At 42.8% G+C, this 20,962-nt stretch overlaps 1 long non-coding RNA gene across 1 annotated transcript in view; it reads right to left on the bottom strand.

The window, feature by feature from the left end:
* LOC117832180 overlaps positions 1–20,962 on the bottom strand; it is an 81,069-nt gene that overhangs the window by 35,532 nt on the left and 24,575 nt on the right. Inside the window, exons 2-3 of the long non-coding RNA XR_004635155.1 lie at positions 15,445–15,629; positions 15,091–15,292 (exon numbers count right to left, since the gene is read on the bottom strand). This is a non-coding gene — a long non-coding RNA (uncharacterized LOC117832180). The remainder of the gene's footprint in view (positions 1–15,090; positions 15,293–15,444; positions 15,630–20,962) is intronic.

Consider the following 20,962-nt stretch of genomic DNA (forward strand, 5'->3'; position numbering starts at 1 on the left):
GCTAGGTTGCCATCTACTGGCCCTTTTCCACTACACAGTTCCAGCACTACTCTACTCGACTCGGCTCTACTTGGTTTGGGTTTTTTTTTCACCAGCCCGAGTAACGCCTCACGGTGGGTGGGGTGTCGTCCTAACACAGCTGCACGAACTGCATTCACGTCATTTGAACGCGACACAAACACAACAATCACAAACAATGGAGGACATGTTCCCGTTGGATCCGTTTGTCGGCCACTAGACCCAAAAAAGTCTGGACCTCATCAACGGACCACGGAGAAACTTGCGTGCAGACATTGTACAGTACTGATGTTGTTTTTTAAAAATAGCAGGTTTGAATCCTGTGTCTCTGACGAATCAGTGGCCGGCAGTCCGTCAACGTCACCTTTTAGGTGTAGGTGTAGTACCGGCTCAGCTCGCTTGGAACCAGAGCAGAGCAGGTATGAAAAACTGGTATCTGACATGAGGTACCCGCGCCTGTGGAAACGCAACACAAACCGAGTAGAGCCGAGTCAAGTCGAGTAGAGGAGGGCTAAGAGGGGCCGGTGGAAAAGAGCCATATGTGAGGAGCTTGTCTTCCTCCAGGCAGGCGGCCTGAGTTCAATTCCAACCTACAGCCCTTTACCACATGTCATTCCCCACTCTCTCTCTCCAGATTTCTTGCGCAAGCCACTGTCCTGTTCTCTAAATAAAGGCGGTAAACAAAGCTCCCCCCCCCCTCAAAACACAATTCAAAAATGGAAACTCCTGGATAAAATAAACAAACCGGACAAACATGGATGGTGATTGCCATCAACCGAAATACAGCAAAACAACAAATGACATCATGGTTGCTTCAATCCATCCTTCCACACAGTTAACATGTTAACCCCTTCAATATTTAAAAGAAATACTCAAACATGATCTTTTTCTCTTCACATACAAACATCCAGTTTGGTCTTCTCTCATAACAAAAAACGATTTTTCCGTCCTCTCTCATCACAATCATCCTTCTCTCCCTCACTCCTCCTCTGCTGTGCTCCTCCTTCAGGCCAAACCATGTAAACAGGTGGAGATGATCCTATGCGGGATGACAGACAGCCTGCCCCCTCCAAGCAACCAGTCCCCCTGTCAAAGCAGCTCTGCTCTGCTCTGTTGAAGCATAACCTACACACACCTTTCAGAATGGAGTTTGTGAAAGTGTGCACTGTATGCACATATATGAGTGAGACAACCGCTCGAGTGAAAGTATAACATTATACAAAAAAACATGTTCTCTCTTCAGTAGTGACAGAAGAGACCCACAGGGATCAAAGGGAAAATGAATTATGCGGTTATTGTAACTAAATAGGCCAAGTGGAAGATATGAGAGTCCATTATTGATACATAAAGATGTGTACTTCTTCGCTTCCTAAAGGGACAGGCAGAGGAAAGTAATGAAGAAAGAGAGAGAAAGTAAGGCCCTGCAAACGTTTATCCCTTCATAAGCATGGAGTTTCACTCAGCTCACACATGTGGAGCTGCCTCTCTGGCCAGCCAGAAGCACTGATGGAGATAAACTAAAGTGACATCACTCCTACATCTGTGGAGGCTCAACATGCTCCTCCAACTCTTTTCTCGCCCTCTCTCCGTCTTTCCCTGTCTTTTCCTGAGTCCGACCTCCCAAGGGCACGCTGCCACTGGGATTGAGACATTTCTATTGTTCTCCCTGTTCTCCTTCTCCCTCTCAGCCCATGTATTGTTGTCTTCGTCACTGATTATCATGCACACCTTAATAGGATCCACCAGCTGCACAGCTTTCCCGCTTCCTCACACCCACTGCATTTATACAGGGGAGGGAGATTCAAAGACGGCTGGTAATTTGGGTAAAAGAAGATGGATGTTCCTCTGTGTGACACCATGCTCGTGTGCCTCGCCGCAGACAGTAGATAGCGAAGAGAGGACCTTTGGGTGAGGGGCTTGATAGAGCCTTTTGCTTCTCCATCTTCATTCTGCAAAGAGTGCCTTAAAGGATCCTGTTGTTCCCCCCTTCAGGCAGCGTTCTGCAGAATGGGCAATTACTTATTTCGACCAGTGCAGGAGAGATGTAGTGGTTTTAAGGTGCTACATTAGATTGTTATTGTCATTATTTTGAGACATTTGCATGCCATGGCAGAAAAAAAGCTGCAGGGAAAGTGGAAAATGTGGAAGCAACTACTGCCAAATGTGTTTACTTCTTGTTTGAAGGGTTTACTGTATTGTTTCAACAGTTCAGTTATTGTTTTTTACAGTTACTGTATATTTTGTGTTACTCATCTCTATCCTCATTCAGACACTTCACTTCCTGCCCCCATCTGTAGCCATACTGTGTGCTTTTCTCATAGTCTTAACTCTCCAGTACATCCATCTGTACCCCTTAACCAGTTGCTTTGTCAACCATGAAAAATGTCTGTGCTCCTGGTCAGATAGATCTCTGCCCAGTAATCTGACATCACCCTTTGCCATTTTTGGTAAAAACAGACTATTCTGCAGCAGATCCTGTCTATCTGCCTCATGCATTAGAGCCATGTTAATGTTAGCCGCAGTCTTAAGATAACATTGGAATAAATAGGCCCTCAGTGACTCTCATAATGGCATACTAAAGAATGTTCGCCTGAATAACACCTGTATGACAGCCAATCACAGGTATGGAGGACAAACCCTTGGAATACTTGGAACATAGGTTGAGGAGAAGACTCAGACTCAAGAGCATGCAAGCTGCAAAATTTCAAAAGAAGCAAAAGAAGCAATAAAAAACTAAAATGGGACTTAAAGCCCAAAAACTGAAAGACTGAGCGCATTCACACTGAAATAAAGACCTAATGAAAAGACTCACACACTCACAAGAAGTGTGATCCTGACAGTTCTACCATAATAACTCGGTCTAGAGACACACCGGAACCACTTGGCATCTTCCTCTGCTTCCATCAACATGACTGCAGCAACTATGGGTCATAAAAAGCTGCTAGCACATTCTACCAATAATGTCATATTTTTGTGAGAATGGTCTGTATCCAAAAAAAACAACACATGACACCCACTTGCACCTGTTAGACCAACATCAAATGATGACTAACAATGTTTCCTCCCTGTATAGATGAGAAGACAGGAAGGCTCTGGCCGTCTCTCAGCACTGAGCTGATCCCAGATGACATGCCATGTTGGCTCAGTGTCACACAAGATGGCATGTAGTGAGAAACACTGAGGAGATTTCCTCCTCCTTCCGTCGGCATCCAACTTAAATAAAACTTTCTTCTGTGGGAACTCATCTTCTTATTGTCAGTGTGAACACATCAGCGAACAAGTTACTGATAGATATGTAGTGACAGCTATCAAGAAGTGTTTGAATATCTGCACTATTAACTCCTTTAAAACATCAACTTTCCTGTGTTCAACAGCCTACGATGTCCCCGTGCTTAGAATCCCTCTACAACGTGGGCTCAATCATTATTATACAAAACCACAAAGTGCCATTACAGGTGATAGGAATACTTTGATCTCAAAGCCTGAGGACAATTCACACAGTCTGCAGTTAGCCATTGTTAGATCCACCTCCAGAGGCGATCAGTGACTAATTGCATCATGACCAGATGAGAAGAGAAGCTCTCAGCGACTCATCCATAACATCGGGGTCAGCGGCTTTTCAACGTATGAGCTGGAAGCACCAAGAAAAGTAGCTGAATAACAAAGGCTGGAGATACAAAGGTTTCTTCTTCTTCTTCTTCTTCAAAAGACTGCAGCACAATGTATGCATGATGTAAAATATAAGCTTGGTAAAGTCAGTGCAAATAAATAATGTAGGAGGTTAATATCAATAAGGTGACTATAGTTGGGGCTGGTCTGACATGATGGGCCCTGTGGTGAAAAGTGCATCCCCCCAAAAGGCTCTGTGACATGCACAGCTGCTGAAGGGCTGTCCCCAACAATCACGTCTTCCAGCACAAGAGCCAGGCCAGGGAACAGAGTAACACAAAGGGCAGCAGCCTAAAAATAACGCCAGAGCCTGTGGAGATTCCCCACTTCATACAGTGGCCACAAATGATCATCATCAAGGCTTCAGATCTTAGAAAATATGATTTGAAAGAAGTAGCGTTGAAGTACACAAATCTGGACCAGATTTTAAAAAATGCTTTCAGCTTCTTTTTGGTGCTTTTTGGAGATTTCTCCTTCACCTCTATCAAACAGCGTCCAATTTCAAAATCAAGTATCCTCCTTGTTAGATACTTCCTTTTTCAGCATCTAAAAAACCTATACTGCATCACTTCAACTTCCACCTTTATTTCTCACTGCACTGCAGATAGTGACAACATCCTTCCAACACACACACACACACACACACCCCCTTCATAACCTCCCCCCATGTTTGCCTGTGGACACTTATCATTGATGCACACAACATCTTTTCCTGCATCCCCATCGATCCCCTTATTGAAACAAGCCTCATTTGCAGTCTCCTTCTTGACATTTTTTCCTCTCCTGTCTCTTTCTTTTCCAAACTCTGACAGGCTGTGCAGAATTTGGCAGTTTGCTGTTCTCCCCTAATCCTTTGCCAGACTTTCCTCCTTCACAAATATACGAGAAAAAGCAGTCAGACATCAGATGGCCACAAAAACCTTGCAGCTTGTGATATACAGTTTTTAAAAGTGTTAAAAAGTCAGCCTCTTCACTTGAGGACACCAGGTTGAAGAGAAAAACAAGGTATGTCTCTCTCAGAATCAGGATCAGCTTTATTGGCCTGGTGTGCACATAAAAGTAATCTGACTCCCATTTAACTTTGCTCTACTTGAAACATCTACAGAAACATTCAACCAGTATGTACAAGCCTGCGACTATAATTTATTGAACTGCACAATTTCATTAAATAATGTTGAAAAATCTAAGCCAATGTAATTATGATACAACGGTTATATTCATGTTGTTTAAAAATTACACCATCAAAGAAAAAAAAAGTAATCCCTGAAATGCTCTGATTATTGATTCATTGACATTTGACAGCCAGTATTTTAATGATCATTGCTAACAAAATGCAATTGCACAAAACTCTAAATGTTGTGTAACTGGTGATTACGCCAAAACATTACAGGAACAAACATGTCATATCATTCATACAAAATCACTTTGATCAGACTCATATTTACCAGCAGCTGAAAAATAATGACATAAGGACAAAACACTAAGCTAACCACTGAAGTCTAAACATTGTCAGACTGTTACTCAAGTGTGATATCAATGCTCATCCATCCATCCCATTAATTCGTAATGATAAAATAAGTATTGAGATCAGTTTATGTCATCATCAATTGAATACTTATAAAAGATATGCCAAAGGCTCATATTTCAACTGGAGGACTCAGAACTAAATTTCAGGGTGCTTTAAAGGTGCTCATTTGCTTTATTCCAGTTCAGAATAAAATCATCCGTTGCTGACTGTCAACACTGCAATACTGTAGAGCAGACCATCACAGGGCTGTCTCTTCGTTATTAAGTCAACCTTCTTTCCCAATACATGGTTAAACAAATCTCATGTGTACTGGTCACAATGTTTGCCAGTCAACAGCGAGGGGGTCAAATGCCTCATTGACATTTGGGCAAATGAGCATGTTTGTCAAATGTTGGACACCACTCAAAAAATACTGAATTTTACAAACTTATGTCTCAGCCCATGAATGAGAGAGGCTTTCACGTTGAGCAGTGTTTCACGAAGGCAAAGAAACTCCAAAAGCAGTATGATCAAATACAAGACCAACTGAAAAGTGGAAGTTCCAGTGATGAGAGGGACAAATCGTCCTGGTTGATTGCATTTGTACTGAACGTGGCAGGGTTCAACTGGAGGAAAGCATCTTTTGTTCTGCGGAAGGAAGTGTGCCGAGTAAGGAAACGCTTTGCTTCAACTTCTCCAATAATCCAGGAGTGATAGCACCCTTAATATCCAGCATGAGATAACCATGTGCACAAGTGTTATTAGGAAGAGCATGTTTACTGTTGTAAATGTGAAAATCGAGATGGAATTGATTTGAGTTGCTGTTCCCTAGCAAGGGACAGTCGTTTTACTCAAATCTTCACAATCAATTCCCTTATTATAATTAGCTTTTACCAGCCCTTAAATTTGAAGCAACACAATCCAATATGCATAAAAAAACCCTCAGTCTTTATGTTATGAAGCAGTTTCAGGATTAATCTGTGTTTGTGTTAACATGCAAAATTGCATTTTTTTTTGGCTACTAAGAGCCCGAAAACAAGATCTAAACAGGCTGTATATCACCTTTATCATACATGTACACATCCAGCAATAAAAGAGCCATAAGCCTTCATTTGGAGTCATGTCACTTATTAAAAAGCAGGTTTAAGTTCATTAATGCTCCTGCTTTACTTCTGTGTTGGTCTCCACATGCCAAATGCTGGCCTGTGTAATCTGATGGCCACGATTTTATAGGTTTTTGCTCAGCAAAAAGACTTCCTGCAGCAGCCAGAAACAATTCACCATAAGAGTGAAGTGAAACAGCATAGTTGCAGGCTTGGCTGCGAAACAATGAGCCATAAGACACTTCAAAGCCCAGAACGGTTGTGAAGAAGTGCAGAGTCAGGTAACAACTGTCTGGGTTTATCACTGTGAGTAAACCTTTAAACATTAAAGTAGTGATGTGATACATGTGTGAAAATAAAATAAAGTTTCTAAGCTTTTGAAAGCCATGGTTGCTGGATGAAAAATAATTTAGAACAACATGAGTAAAAGAAGAGAAGAAGAAGCAGCAGGTATATTTAATGTTTAACTAAATTACAAGTAGCTCGGACACAAAGTCCCTCTCTTGTTTTAATCTTACAGCACCCGGATTTCCTCAAAGAGGGGCTGCTGGAAAAAAACTAATCTGCTCACTGACACACATTGTGTAACATCCCTAAGTCCTGCTGCCAAGTCAACCAAGATACTTCCTCCGTGGATAAAAGATTTTTTTTTTTTGTACAAACTTTACAGCTGAGATCCCTTCCCGCACTCTAAGCCCTCCCTTTTCCTTTTCCTATACTTGTCTTTACTCTTACCCTGAAAATGCATATTCAGCCAGAGGAAACAAAGGGGCAGGAGAGGAAATACACAGAGAGAGACGAAGAGAGAGAGAGAGAGAGAGAGAGAGAGAGAGAGAGAGAGAGAGAGAGAGAGAGAGTGAGAGAGAGAGAGAGAGAGAGAGAGAGGGAGAGAGAGAGAGAGAGAGGGAGAGAGAGAGAGGGAGAAGGAGGGAGAGAGAGAGAGAGAAGGAGGGAGAGAGAGAGAGAGAGAGAGGGAGAGAGAGAGAGAGAGAGAGAGAGAGAGAGAGCGTGAGAGGTTACGAGAGAGACAGACTGAGACAGAGAAGAGAAAAGGTCCCGCGTCTCAAGCCCTCCAGAGATCATTGTACAAACTTCTCCATGAGTGCGCTCCCTTGCCCCTGTACTATCTGAACTAGCCGAATCAATGCCCAGGCATGTGTGTTTGTGTGTGCATGTTATTTAGACAGGAGAGGGAGCAGGGGAGGACAACTCTGAGGGCGGTGAGAGATGGTGAGAGGAAGAGGAAACGGAGGGAATGAGAGAAGCAGCAGTGAATGATAAGAAATTCTTCAGATCAGATATTCTTAAATGTCACCGAGCTGAAGTGTCTCTGGATGGTGTCGTGTGGAATATAAAGACGTCCTGGCGGTAGGGACGACTCTGGTTGCATTCCCTACTTAGTTTTGCTCCTTACCATGCCCAAAATGGAAAAAAATCCATCAAATTGTCCTCTTTTTTTCAATGATCATGTCCTAGTCGTCATTGAGTTCCACCATGGAGCCTCAAGCAGTATTAACATTTTAACACATCCATCATATTTGTCTTACATTGTTACTATACAAAGAATGCCCCTCACTGTCTGCATGCTCCCACACACCTAACACTATCAATTTTGGTGATTTATGTTCCATGATGGGACTATTTTCTCTTGCAACCGACTCTCAGCTAGCATACTCTAAAAAAGGAGATAAGACTGAAATATGATTTTGGTTAAGTTTGCAGATCTGTTCAAACTCACTCATCCATCTCATTACCATTAACTTATGCATGTTTATGTATGCATATGTTTTTTGTTTCGTCTTCACTCTTTGGTTACCACTGCTCAAGGAGACCGTAAAGGATCCATACTAGTTAACATACTCTTTGGGATTTTAACAACTTTTTCCTTTCAGAAAGTCAGCGACAGAGCAGAGTGTCTCCTCTATTAAGGCCCCTCACACTGGGTCTTAGAGGGAGATTTGGCTTCACGCCTCCCTGCCACGGTTTTCCTAAATCGGCTTTCTGTGGCCATGACAGTCATTAGCCTTGCCCCTGGCAGTAATCCTCTAGTTTCTGTCTCTAATGGAAGCAGGAAGGGTTAGTAGCATTCACTCTGTTACTGTGTCTGTTGCCGGGCCCCATAGGGAACCTTCAGACTGTCCAGAGCCAAAGCCTGATGCACCTCTTGATCCACAGCAGAACCAACATCTTAAAGACACCACTGGCCTCACTCACATGTGACTTCAGCTGTTGTTAAGGCAAGTTCTGGACAACGGTACCAATGAGCAGTGAATGCAAACTAAGATCTATTCAGGATCTCACATCTACATGAACGTGAGTAATTAGGGCATGAGCACCGCAAGCGCAAACACAGCTACATGCTAATGTTTGCCAATAGCCATAATAACCTCTGGTGCTAATGAGAAAATTAAATTCCTTAAACTTTGATGTTCTTCTCTTACTCGGTTGGACTTACCCGTTTTAAATGTGGTCACGAAAGCCTTGATGAAGCTTGTTTGTAAAAAGTGGGTGATTCAGTGAAGTATCCACAGCAGTGCAGTAAAATCTGCAAACTGGTGTGGGACAGAAGGTTGTATTAACTGCCGTACACAAGGTTAAAATCTGCTCCAGGTTTCATATGTATGATTGTGGTCCACCCCGGAACACACCTGCCATCTCTTTCTACAATGTGGCACTATAGGCGTTTTTCGACCAGAGGAACTTTACCTTGGAACTAGGTGCGTTTCGACCGGTGGACCCAGGGTCTAAATTTAGTTCAGGGGTAGATAATCTCCCCTCTAAAAAGCCTCTGCTAGGGGGGTAGTACTTTTCAAAGGTCCCAGGGCTTTTAAGGGGCAGGGCCTGCAATGCTGAACGGTTCTGATTGGTAGATTAACCACAGTGTTTTTATTCTGCCCGCTGTCCACAATAACATCACACACATCTGTGATTCACTTGATTTCTCTTTCTTTAATTTGTTCTATCTTTTTTTGTATGTGTGTGTACTTTTCAAAAAAAGAAGACGCCTATATTCTCTTGATTTAGCAGCTTGTAACAGTAGTCTTCTCTCAGCCCATCGCAAATGCGTCTCTCCCGGTGTTACGGTTTTAAAAGTGACACTGTAAACTGGAGACCTTCAGCTGAATGTAACAGTGTTTGTGGAGTTTACACAGCTGTTGAAACACAGAGGGAATTTTAAGATTCAATATCCTCAGTAGATATTTAATGATTGTCTAAAGATGTTTATGAGGGATGCATCCGGCTGAAAGTCGGCAGTTAACAGGGTTGCAGTTTAAATCAAAACACCCGCAATCTCTGCCACGGCTTTTTGAGTTCAAAAGGATTTTAAAGCTGTGTTGAAACATCTTAGCTATTTGCACTTATCTCCTCTCATGTGTTGATTCAGTGAATCCATCTGTGATGAAATATAGCACCATCTAAAACAGCGCAAGCTGAGTCAACAGTCATAGTGCCACCTAGTGAAAAGGGACAGTACTGACTCTTATGTGCAAGGTTTGATCTGCTCTTATTTCACAGGTTTCATGGAAGTTCCAGCCTACTTAAATGTATGTATACAGTTTTTTCATTATGATAGAGCTACCTACAGGTAAAAGTCAGTACTACATTTCGTATACAAGTTTCTATATGCTGCCATCCCCATGTGCACAAAGGTGTGAGGGCCCATTCATGCAGCTTGCGTGTCTCAAACTCACGTTTGCCACTGATAAAAGATGATTGTTCATGCTGAAGAACATGAATGGAAACCTTTCGAAACCCACAGAAGAAAAAAGTGACAAAGAGGACTAGGTGACTGATGGCAGCCTGACCGAAAAATCTGAACATTTTTACAGAGTAAGCAGTAAAAGCTGCATCAACTGAGAGAAATTAATGATGCAAGAAACTGCTGATGCTGTTTCTGTTGTAACATGACAAGAAAAAGTTTGATAAAATCAAGTTAAAGTTTGACCTCAAATTGGAACGCAGGAAATGTCAACAAGAACTAATAACCGGCAGAAGGTTGTTTATTAGTTACAGACGAAAGTCCGAGCTCTGAGACAGACACTGAGTTAATTAAAGCAGCATATCCGTCAGAGCTCAGACCCAAGGCTATGTACTGATGGTGTTGATTTAAATTGTAGCACATGACGGAACCTCTCCTGTCTGCGATGTAGAAGCATGTCCAGTAGCTGTCCATGAAACATCAATGAGAGGGTGCAAATTGCATGCAAGAGAGGGGTCCGAGAATGGGTCAGGGCTGTCATAAGCTGTGTGCTCAGGCCATCATTTCTATCACCTAAGTACAAGGAAGGTGATATGACAGCTGCAGTACTGATGTTACTTTGAAGGTCTTGGAAACTTCTCTTAATTAGTATTATGAATGTCATTGCACATGTTTCTGCCTTTGTCAGAATGCTTTCTCTTAGTTCATGTTATTTCTAAATTTATTTTCTTAATGATTTCTTCTCATTGATTAGGAGTGGGCAGGGCTGGTGGACATTTGGTACTAAGCCGGTCGGGCACAGTGTGTCTTTTAGCTTGACTGCTGCTCCAAAAAGCTTTGGGTGATAACTTTGCTGAATGTTTTGTTGGGGTTTGATCGTACTGTCTTGTATGATTTATAAGTTCACATGATTTGTGTTTGTTCTGCAGCAGAAAATGGAAACTTAATTGTTTATTTTGCAGTCGGTTATATCAGAAGCCTCACTCAAACAGAGATCAGCAAACGTTTAGACCCACACAGAGGGAAATTTAATTGTCTGAGGACTCATTCCTGCTTTTAATGCTCAATTAAAAAAGGCAAAAAGTGCCAGGTGCAAAGAGTGCAAATGTCTAATAATTCCCTTTTGACTTTTCAAAGAGCAAAGAAAGACGAAGCAGAAAAGGCTGTCCTTTTTAAAGGCTATTAGAAGACAATGGAATATCCTGAGACAGACCGCATCTACCAGTCTGATAAAACTACAATTCACAAATATAGCAAAAAACTAAATTTCCCTATAACTATGGGCTAAGATCAGAGATACACTTTCTGTTTTACCTCGCACTTGCATACACAACTGGCTGCATAATGGTACACACACTTGACTAAGCACTACAGGTCCTACTGGAGGATACCTCTAGAGGGCACACCAGAGAGCTCAGGTTGTAAGCAACTGCCAGATTCATGGAAGGTAATCTAGAGACATGGGAGGACTTTTGAGGTTACTTTTATGTTAACTCTGGGTCTCAGTTGCCCAATGAGTGACAAATTCCTGAGCCAGCTGAAGCGACTGATGACCAGAGGGCAGAACACACTGTCAGCACTACCTCAACTCAGTTTTTCCAACATTTTCCCCTGTGCTTGGATGTAACAGCCCCAATACTGATTCTTTAAAACTTTCTGCCATTGGTTTTCCATGTGCTATGTTGACTGTCACATCCCCTCCACCTCTACACTACCCCCACTGTAAGTAAGTAAGTAAGATTTATTTATAGAGCACCTCTCAAGAACAGAGGTCACGAGGTGCTTTACAACAACAACAATAGAAAAACAATAAAAGGCAAAACAGCGATTTCAAATACATACAAAAACATGACATAAAAACAGACAGATTAAAGAAAGGCAAGTCTAAACAGATAGGTCTTCAACTGCTTTTAAACATGTCAACAGTGTCCACAGTTCTCAGTTCAAGAGGGAGACTGTTCCAGAGTTTAGGACCAACAACCTGGAAAGCAGAGTCCCCTTTAGTTTTTAACCTGGTACGAGGCATCACCAATAAACCCTGATCAGAGGACCTCAGAGTCCTGCTGGAGTTATAAGGCTTCAGCAGCTCCCAAATGTAGACTGGAGCCTGACCACTGAGCGCTCTGTACACAACAACAAGAATTTTAAACTGGATTCCACATTTAACTGGAAGCCAGTGCACTGTACAGGAGCTTTCTGCGAGTTGCTTCCCCATCCTGTCAATATTTGTGGACGTGCACATCTGAGGCACCCATCTGACGCAGTGAACAGCCATCAAGTGCATCTCTAGCCTAATATGTAGTTCACTATAGACTGGGGTGATGATGACCATGTGAAAAAGGGGGGAAAGGAAGACACGTCATCATTGCTCAAGCTGCAAACTTCTTCATCATAACAGCACAAGTAGGCTTACTATGCACACTTTGGATTTTATATGATAACACAATGATACGTGACCTTTTCAGATTTTGTCCCCAAGGCTCATAAGTTAAAAGGGAGTCTTTATGCATTCAGTGTTTGTGTTTGTTGGAGATTATGCTTTAACCTTTAACATGGATCTACGGCAGCTCGAGGATATTTATTACCAAACACATCATTTGTGCCCTCCCAACTGCTTCTGACATTTCCCTGGTGAGACATGTTGAGCAGATCGGGCACATGTTCCTGTTTCATCCCCAATTTAATGAGTGATGAGACAAAGGCTTTGACTGTCAAGATGTTCGACCTGTACTTCAAAAAAGCCATGGTGGAGATCGAGCATTTATTTTGAAAGGGGTATTCTCAGGAGACAGATTGTGTCTGATAAACAGACGCCACAACTCATCCCTGTTAGAGACTCTGTGGTCCATTCATGAAGGCATTTATTCATCTAATTGTTTGTTTGTTCGCTCCTTTGTTTTGGTTGGCTCATTTGTTCTTTTGTGTGTTGATTCATTTGTTTCCTGTTTGTTCTTTTGTTAATTCATTCATCTGTTAATCTGTCACACATCCTGAAACAACACTGATTCTAATGGAACTGGAGGAAATGCATCTTGGTCATCATACCCAGACTGTCCTCAATCTCTCACTAATAGAGGCACAGGTCGACAGTGAGAGGTTTATGTTATTCATTGGTCCAGTGGGACAGTAAATCATTCACTGAGACACAGACTCATCTACTGTTGAAATGTTTGTTTGTCTCTCTCTTTAACTTTCCACTTTTCCTGCTCCATATTATCAAACTGATTACTTCTCTCCATCTTATTCTTATTTCTCCTCCTTTCTTATTCACGTCATATCTGAAGAGACTTTTTTGAGTGGGGTCATGCTCTTCTTTCTCACTCGCACGTGCATTCTCCATTATTCACTTCTCTTTGTCCCACTTCTCTTTATATTTGAACTATTTCTATTCCCTTCTATTCCCTCTGTGCGTGGGCTCCTCAAGGAATAAGTCTTTAAGGTTTGTAAGGAGCCATTTGTTGTATCTGCTGAATGCCAGAGACCTGACATTATTGAACACTCTCCTGTGCAAGAACAGGACATACAAAGCTCCACATGTGAACGCAGACAAGTGTAGTGAAAGTGGGGAGAAAAAGAAGCTCCACAGAGGCAGAGGGCAAGGACAAAGTGCGGCTACAGCGAGCAACAGAGATGAAAGAATGAGCATATTACAGCAGCCACATGAGCTCACCTCTCACCCTGTTGGCTTTGACTGCTCGTCTCCAACCCACTGCTGACTACTCATAATCAATCACATCTCAGCGCAGGCCTACAATTAATCAATCAATTAAAAACCCACACAAAGCCACAGCAGTGTAATCAATCAATCCAGCCTCTGTGGAGGGCCGGTATTGAGAGCCAGGGATCAGATCTATAGGTGGCGGTCCCCAGATGCTACCAGCCTTAGCGGCATGCCTGAGTGTGCAAGGAAGGAAATAAGATAGGTGAAGGAAGATGCTTGGGTGTGATCCACTACAGGGTGGGGAAGAGGCTCTCAACACTCCCATGATGCACCACCAAACGCTTGAATATTCATGCTGAGGAATCGGGTACCATAGAGGCGCTCAGTTATTCATTATGCTTCTGCAAAAAGAAACACACCATCGTCCCACTGCGATGGAATATTAATAGTCCCCATTAATAAAATATCCTCCTTCCCATCTTAAGTCTTGTCTTCAACTTTCTCGGCCATTGCACATATTAAAGCCCGGGACATTTGGGATGTGACCATAAAAGTAAGTCACACAGTTGTCATTTGGCATATTTCAAAAGAAGAAAATGTAAATCTACGCTCCTCCTGTTTGGTCCAAAGTGAGAGAAAGTGTCCTGATCTTCATTTGGTCATAGTCCTCTATGTGCAAATAGAAAAATAGCATTGTAGGGGAGGTCTATAGCTGCATACTCAGAGGGGATGAATGTTTAATTTAGAGCAGCCTGAAAGTATGCTGACATTTCGCCATTGTTAGGAGAGATGAATACATGGGACACTGTCTGCCGCAGGAATGGAAATGTGCATCAAGGCTGTTAAAAATTCAACTGCCTTTCCCACCCAGACATGCAGATGTAAACTCAGAATACAGTAAGATGCAACTGTACGTCTCCTTTGATTTAGCCCGTGGTTGTTGTTGTAACGTCACAATCTTCCTGTTAACTCAACCTCAGAAAAAAAACACTTGTTTATTCATAAAGAGCCCTCCTGCGTTTGCTTTTACATATCCACTGCAGCATCTCTCCTCTCCCTCTTACCTCTTTGACTCTTTGACCTTTGACCTCAAGCTGCGAATCCTCCCCGCACCTGCTGCCATGTGGAGCAGCATGACAGACTGCTCACCAGCAAGATCAACTCCACCACGGGCCATATCATGTATTTATTGGGGGGGAAAAAAAGAGGGAATAAACAAACAAGGAATGCAGGCGTACTACAGCGCACTGGGACTGTTAGCTCTCTGACAGCACCAAAGAGGCTGGGAGGAGAGAGAGCGGTCAGCCTGTGGCGAGGCAGTGACACAGAGCAAGAGAGTGCAGGGAAAATAGCGAGAGAAGAAGAAGAAGACGAAGAGGAAGAAGAAGAGCAGGAGCGAGGGAGAGAAAAAGCCAGAGAGAAGGTCAAGTACCTGCCACTCCTGTCAAACACATGGTATAACAGCTGAGCTGTGTCCAGCAGGGTGGCTGCCTGCTTTCGGGGCCTTTCATCCGGCAGAGGTGATGGGTGATGAGGGCTCCTCTTCCTCACATTTAAAGTCTGTCACAATACATCTGCAGTCCTGGGAACTTTGGGACACTGTGGGCTGCTTAGACTTCTGGGAGAATGTGCATCTGCAAGGAGATAAAGGACATAGCAGAGACTTAATAAGGGACAGCATGTCTGTAGTGGTTGCTTCTTGTTCGGTTCTGATCTAATCATCATGCATTGGAGAGTCTTAGGATACAAACGGAAGGGAACATTCAGTGTTTGTTTGCACTCCTACCATGCTGTAGAGTGGTTTCAGCTCTGTTGTGCTCGTATGTGCATGCATCCGAGCGTAAATGGTCTGTGTGTGCTGTGATGGTGCCTTTGTGCAAGCAGAACTATCAGCGGGCTCACAGGCTGTACCTCAAGGCAGGAGGAGCAGCTGGACTGATGGTGTGACCAGTTCAGCGCAGAATCACAGACCTGGATCGGAAACAGAGACAGAGGCACAGACTGAGGTTTCAGACTTGAAAGAAGTGTCTGGCAGTCAGAGACACATTCAGACAAAGACACCAGAAAAGAATGAACTCCTGCCTGACCACTGTATCCGCAGCCCAGCAGACTGTGACTGACTGACAGACTCTTAGAAGAAGATGGCGATGCGGTCACTGCGCCACACCAAGCCAACTGGCTCACGGAAATAGGATCTGTTTTTCCGACCCCGTGGAGACCCAGTGAAAAACTCCCTGCCATCCATATATCTGAGCCCCACTCAGGGCAAGCGCAAAGAGAGAATTAGGGACAGGTTTTAGTTTTGGTGGGTTGTGTTTCTGCCACATGTCATCCTACTGAGTTTCAGGGAGAGGAGTTCTCAGAGGTAGCTCCAGATAGCCTCATCTTTAACCCCTCCTCGCTCCACCATCCCCAAGACAGAGTGTCACAGGACATATGGTGGAGCCAGAAGCACCTGGCAGCTCCTTCAAAACGGCAGGCAGATTGAAATTGTCGCAACAGGGGCTGGGAGCAGGAAGAAAGGACACAGATATCTCCACGGAATGGTCTGGAATTCACAGGCTTCCTGCCACTGAGAGCACCAGGATGAGAGGGTGATGATGGAAGGGAAAATGGGAAAAAGGATGAGGCGGGAGTGTAGGCTCAGATGACAAGGAGCTGAATATGAGGGATCAAGGTGAAGATGTATTTTATCATAAGAGAGGCGTATTGCTGTATGGATTTCTAACACTCTTCTCTCAACATAAATGACACATTTCGCCCAAAAAACTGTTGCAGGGCACTCGCATATAAGATTATGAGATGCCGTGGGCAACAAGCAGAACTGTTGCTCAGAGTAGTTGGATAGTTGCCACATTGCCATGGTAATATTTGCCACTTTCTTCATCAATCTGAGCAAAATCAAATCAAGATTGCTGCAGATAAGAACAGATCGACACTTGTGGGATTGATCCCTGGCTGTGTGACTCAGGAAGTTAATTCTGTGATCCCACCATGTATTCTAACTTCCTATTGTCGTCACATTAAGTCACACATTGGACATGTTGAAACATATGTGTGCTAAATCATAACTGTGGCTTTGAAGCGTCTCCCACGCATGATGAAGCCAACCAATAAGACTTCGGAGTCTGCAGCAGCTTCTTCCTGTTTGTGTGACTAAAACGCTCTAACAGATCAATAAACAATAAAACTTTGGGAATGTTTGCTTCATTACTTATTTCAGTTATATGCGGTTCATTGTGCTCTGACTAATAGGATGGATGTCCACTAAATGCACTTTGTTAGAAGCGTTTCTGCCATCATGTTTCAATTTAGTTCTTGTCACTATTGCAGTGTTCTAAGCGGTGAGAGGCGTCAATACAGAAAATCACTATGTGTATTAGTCGCTATATTCAAGCCTTGCAACACAGAGTGATTAATTTTTTTCTGTGGTGGTTAAAATGAACAAAAAGTGATTATCAATATGCGCGCCTATAAGCGTGTGTATGGTACAGCCTCTTCTGCCATGCATCATCAGCATCATACCCTGCTGTTTAAAATAGATTACTGTGTGGACTTGTCATAAATGATGGATCGTCATGAACTGGATCCATATTTGCAGGGAGTGACTGCAGGAAGATAAACACAGTAACGCTGACAGAGGACCTGGTTTGAAGAGAACGTGGTGTCAATTACACTGAGGAAACATGGACAGGGAGAGGACATGGCTACTCTATCTTTGTTGGCTTATTTTCACAAGGTGATGCACGCTGCCAAATACAGATGCTTTTATTGTTAACCTGTTGTAGTAGTGAGGTTGCAATATAGAGAAAATGGCTACTGATAACTTTTAACTCTAGGTGGGTTGAAAGAACTGGATCAACAGTTTTGATTGTTGACAAGGGTGGTACTTTTCAAACTTTCTAAAACGCAATTTTAATAGCATTAATTTAAGATGTTACAGTAACTTTCTTCACATTAAGTAGCACCTATATTGTACTCAAAACTGCAGTTGCATGAAAAAGTGATAACAAATGACATTCTCATGTGTGAGCAAGAAAGAAAAAGCTTAATCGTTACAACAGTGAAGAAGCCATTTGTGTGTCCACACACAAAGGGCAGAGCTTTAAGTGCAGAGAGGTGAAAGTAAAGACCTCAGACAGTAAATGTTTACTTGATGAATGGGAGAGGGTGTGAGAAGTTTGGCTGTAACTGTGCCAGGCTCAGCACTTTGTGAACTGTATGACAATGGTAAATAATACAGAATGATGCTGTTATAGGTTAAGATTGTTATTAGTGGTCAACCAATATTGTTTTTTCAAAGCCCCTTGCAGATTCCAATAATTAGAGAACAGGTCAGCTGATAAAATGCCAATAATATGTTGTAATTATGTTGCATTTGATAAGAAACTAAAATTTAATAGCAACATACATTAGTCCATGGACAAGGTCTGTAAATAAGACGTGTAAATAACATATCAATTAATCAATCAATCAATCAATCAATCTTTATTTGTATAGCGCCAAATCACAACAAACATTATCTCAAGATGCTTTTACAAACATAGGAGGTCTAGACCACTCTATGTCAAATTATGAACAGCGACCCAACTTCAAGACAGGATAAGACTCAGCCTTACCCCACCTTAACCCATCATGAGCATTTCACATCGCAGTATTTAGCTAGTTGCTAGGTAGCTAGGATGCCTACAAACATAGACTGTATAAAACATGGACGTAGTAACCGTGACGTCACCCATCTGTTTCTGAAGAGCTGCTTGAGGCCAATCGTCGGCGGGAGCCATATTGCGGCTGTTGAGCGATTGTGACGTAAATAGTGATGTGTCATGATCAAAGGCTGTGGCTCTGAGAGCCAATGCTTTATAGTGAATCAGAAGTGAATCTCTCTTGATGCGAGCCAGCTCTTCTGATTCACCATAAAGCATCGGATCTCAGAGCCGCAGCTTTTGATCATGACACATCACTAATGTGCTTAATCTGTGTTACAATTCTGAGTTTTTTTCCAGTTTGCTGCTTAGCTCTCACTGTGCTCAGCCCCAGCTCTGCTCACAGCAGAACTTTGTTTTGATTGGTTAGCATGGCGGCCATGCGGCCATTCACATGCGAGGATATAGGATACAGGTGATGGAGGGGAGGCTGTGTATCGTGGCTTCATCTGTTCCTTCTGAGAGGGTTAGGGTTAGGGCTCTTCTCAAAGACCGGGCAAATTCTCACTGAGAGGAGAAATCGGATCAGCGCATCCAAACTGAGGCCTGAGGACATTAATGATGTTTGCTCGAGCTTGGTTCTGGTTCTGTTTGCTGAGAGTTGGTTCTGGTTCTGTTTGCTTGACTTGGTTCTGGTTCTGTTTGCTTGAGTTTGGTTCTGGTTCGGTTCTGGTCCAGTTCTGGATCGGTTCTGTTGAGCTCTGTTTCAGTTATGGTTCGGTTCTGTTTCGGTTTTGGTTCTGGTTTGGTTCTGGTTTGGTTCTGGTTTGGTTCTGGTTTGGTTCTGTTCGGTTCTGGTTCGGTTCTGGTTCGGTTCTGGGTCGGTTTGCATGAGTTTGGTTCTGGTGCGGTTCTGGTCCAGTTCTGGATCGGTTCTGTTGAGCTCTGTTTCGGTTATGGTTCGGTTCTGTTCGGTTTTGGTTCTGGTTTTGTTCTGTTTGGTTCTGGTTCGGTTCTGGGTCGGTTTGCATGAGTTTGGTTCTGGTTCTGTTTGCATGAGTTTGGTTCTGGTTCTGTTTACTTAAGTTTAGTTCTGGTTCTAACCCTAACCCTAACCCTAATCCTAATCCTTAGCCTAATCACAACCCTAACCCTAATCACAACCCTAACCCTAATCATAACCCTAATCACAACCCTAACCCTAATCCCAACCCTAACCCTAATCACAACCCTAACCCTAAACCTTACCCTAACCCTAATCATAACCCTAATCACAACCCTAACCCTAATCACAACCCTAACCCTAATCACAACCCTAACCCTAAACCTTACCCTAACCCTAAACCTTACCCTAATCATAACCCTAACCCTAATCCTAACCACAACCTTAATCCTAACCCTAATCACAACCCTAACCCTAATCACAACCCTAACCCTAACCCTAACCCTAATCATAACCCTAACCCTAACCCTAATCCTAACCCTAATCCTAACCCTAATCACAACCCTTAGAATGGTTTTGTAACAAAATTGGGCAATTATAAGGCTTCTCATAAAAACACCCTACGTAAAAGGGTTTTCAACACAAACCATCATTTTTTGCAAAGTTAATCTAAAATATACGGCTACAAAAGATCCTAAATTAAGAGCCGTTCGGGAGTCGAAAGAGCTGGCTCTTCTTTGGGAGCCGAGTAAAAAGAGCCGGCTCTCTGAAAAGAGCCAAACTTCCCATCACTAGACGTAAAGAGGCGGAGTTTGAGCCTCCTAGCCAACAGCTACAGTGTTCCCGCGGTCAGCTGTGCCTCTCATTGGAAGACTCGTAATCTCAATATCTTGCTGCGTTAGAAAGAAATTCACCCCCCTTACAGTGTGTGCCGATCAAGAAATGAGCAATCCAGACTACACTCGTCTTTTGAGCCAGGCTGTAAACATGTTTATTTCTGCTGTGAAGATCGTCTCTTTCCCATTCATGTGTATGTGACTTCCGGTACTTCCGGAGCCAGCCTCAAGCGGATCCTCGATGAACTGCAGTTTTTAGCACTTCCGCATCGGACTCTGGAGGTTGCCGCTTGGTAAATAAACATGAATAATCTTTACAAAAAGTTCTCCATATTATCTTAAGAGCTGAAGAGTGCTGATGACCCTTGCTAAGAGATGGATCTGCTAAAATACAATATTATTCAAATTAAAAAACAAATAATGAATACATTAATAACTAAATAAATAATGCAAGGATTTCCATAAAGACACTCCTCTTTTTTGACATATCCTTGTTCAATTCTTATGGATGCACATTTTCTTTATTCATCCATGATCTGCTCTTCCCTCCCTTCTGATTATGCTGCATTTTTTAAGCAAAAGCCAGCAATCATCAAACTTTTATTAAGACAAAAAACGACAGCAGCTGTTTTCTTACTACACAAATATTAATCTAACAGGAAAATATTCCCTCAAAGACATGGTTATCACAACTCCCAGATTGCCTCTAACTGTGTATTCCCTCCCTGTCTTCTGGGCCAACATGTCCCTGGGCAACATTTGTGGCTGTATTTCTGAACAAAGTGACAAAGGCTATGAGAGTCTTAAGCCTGAAACTTTTAAAAAGGAAAACCCCAGTTGCTGAATCCTGTTCTCCTCTCCCCCTTATTCCGTCTCTAC

This window comes from Notolabrus celidotus, chromosome 20 (assembly GCF_009762535.1).
Source record: "Notolabrus celidotus isolate fNotCel1 chromosome 20, fNotCel1.pri, whole genome shotgun sequence".
Taxonomy (NCBI): domain Eukaryota; kingdom Metazoa; phylum Chordata; class Actinopteri; order Labriformes; family Labridae; genus Notolabrus; species Notolabrus celidotus.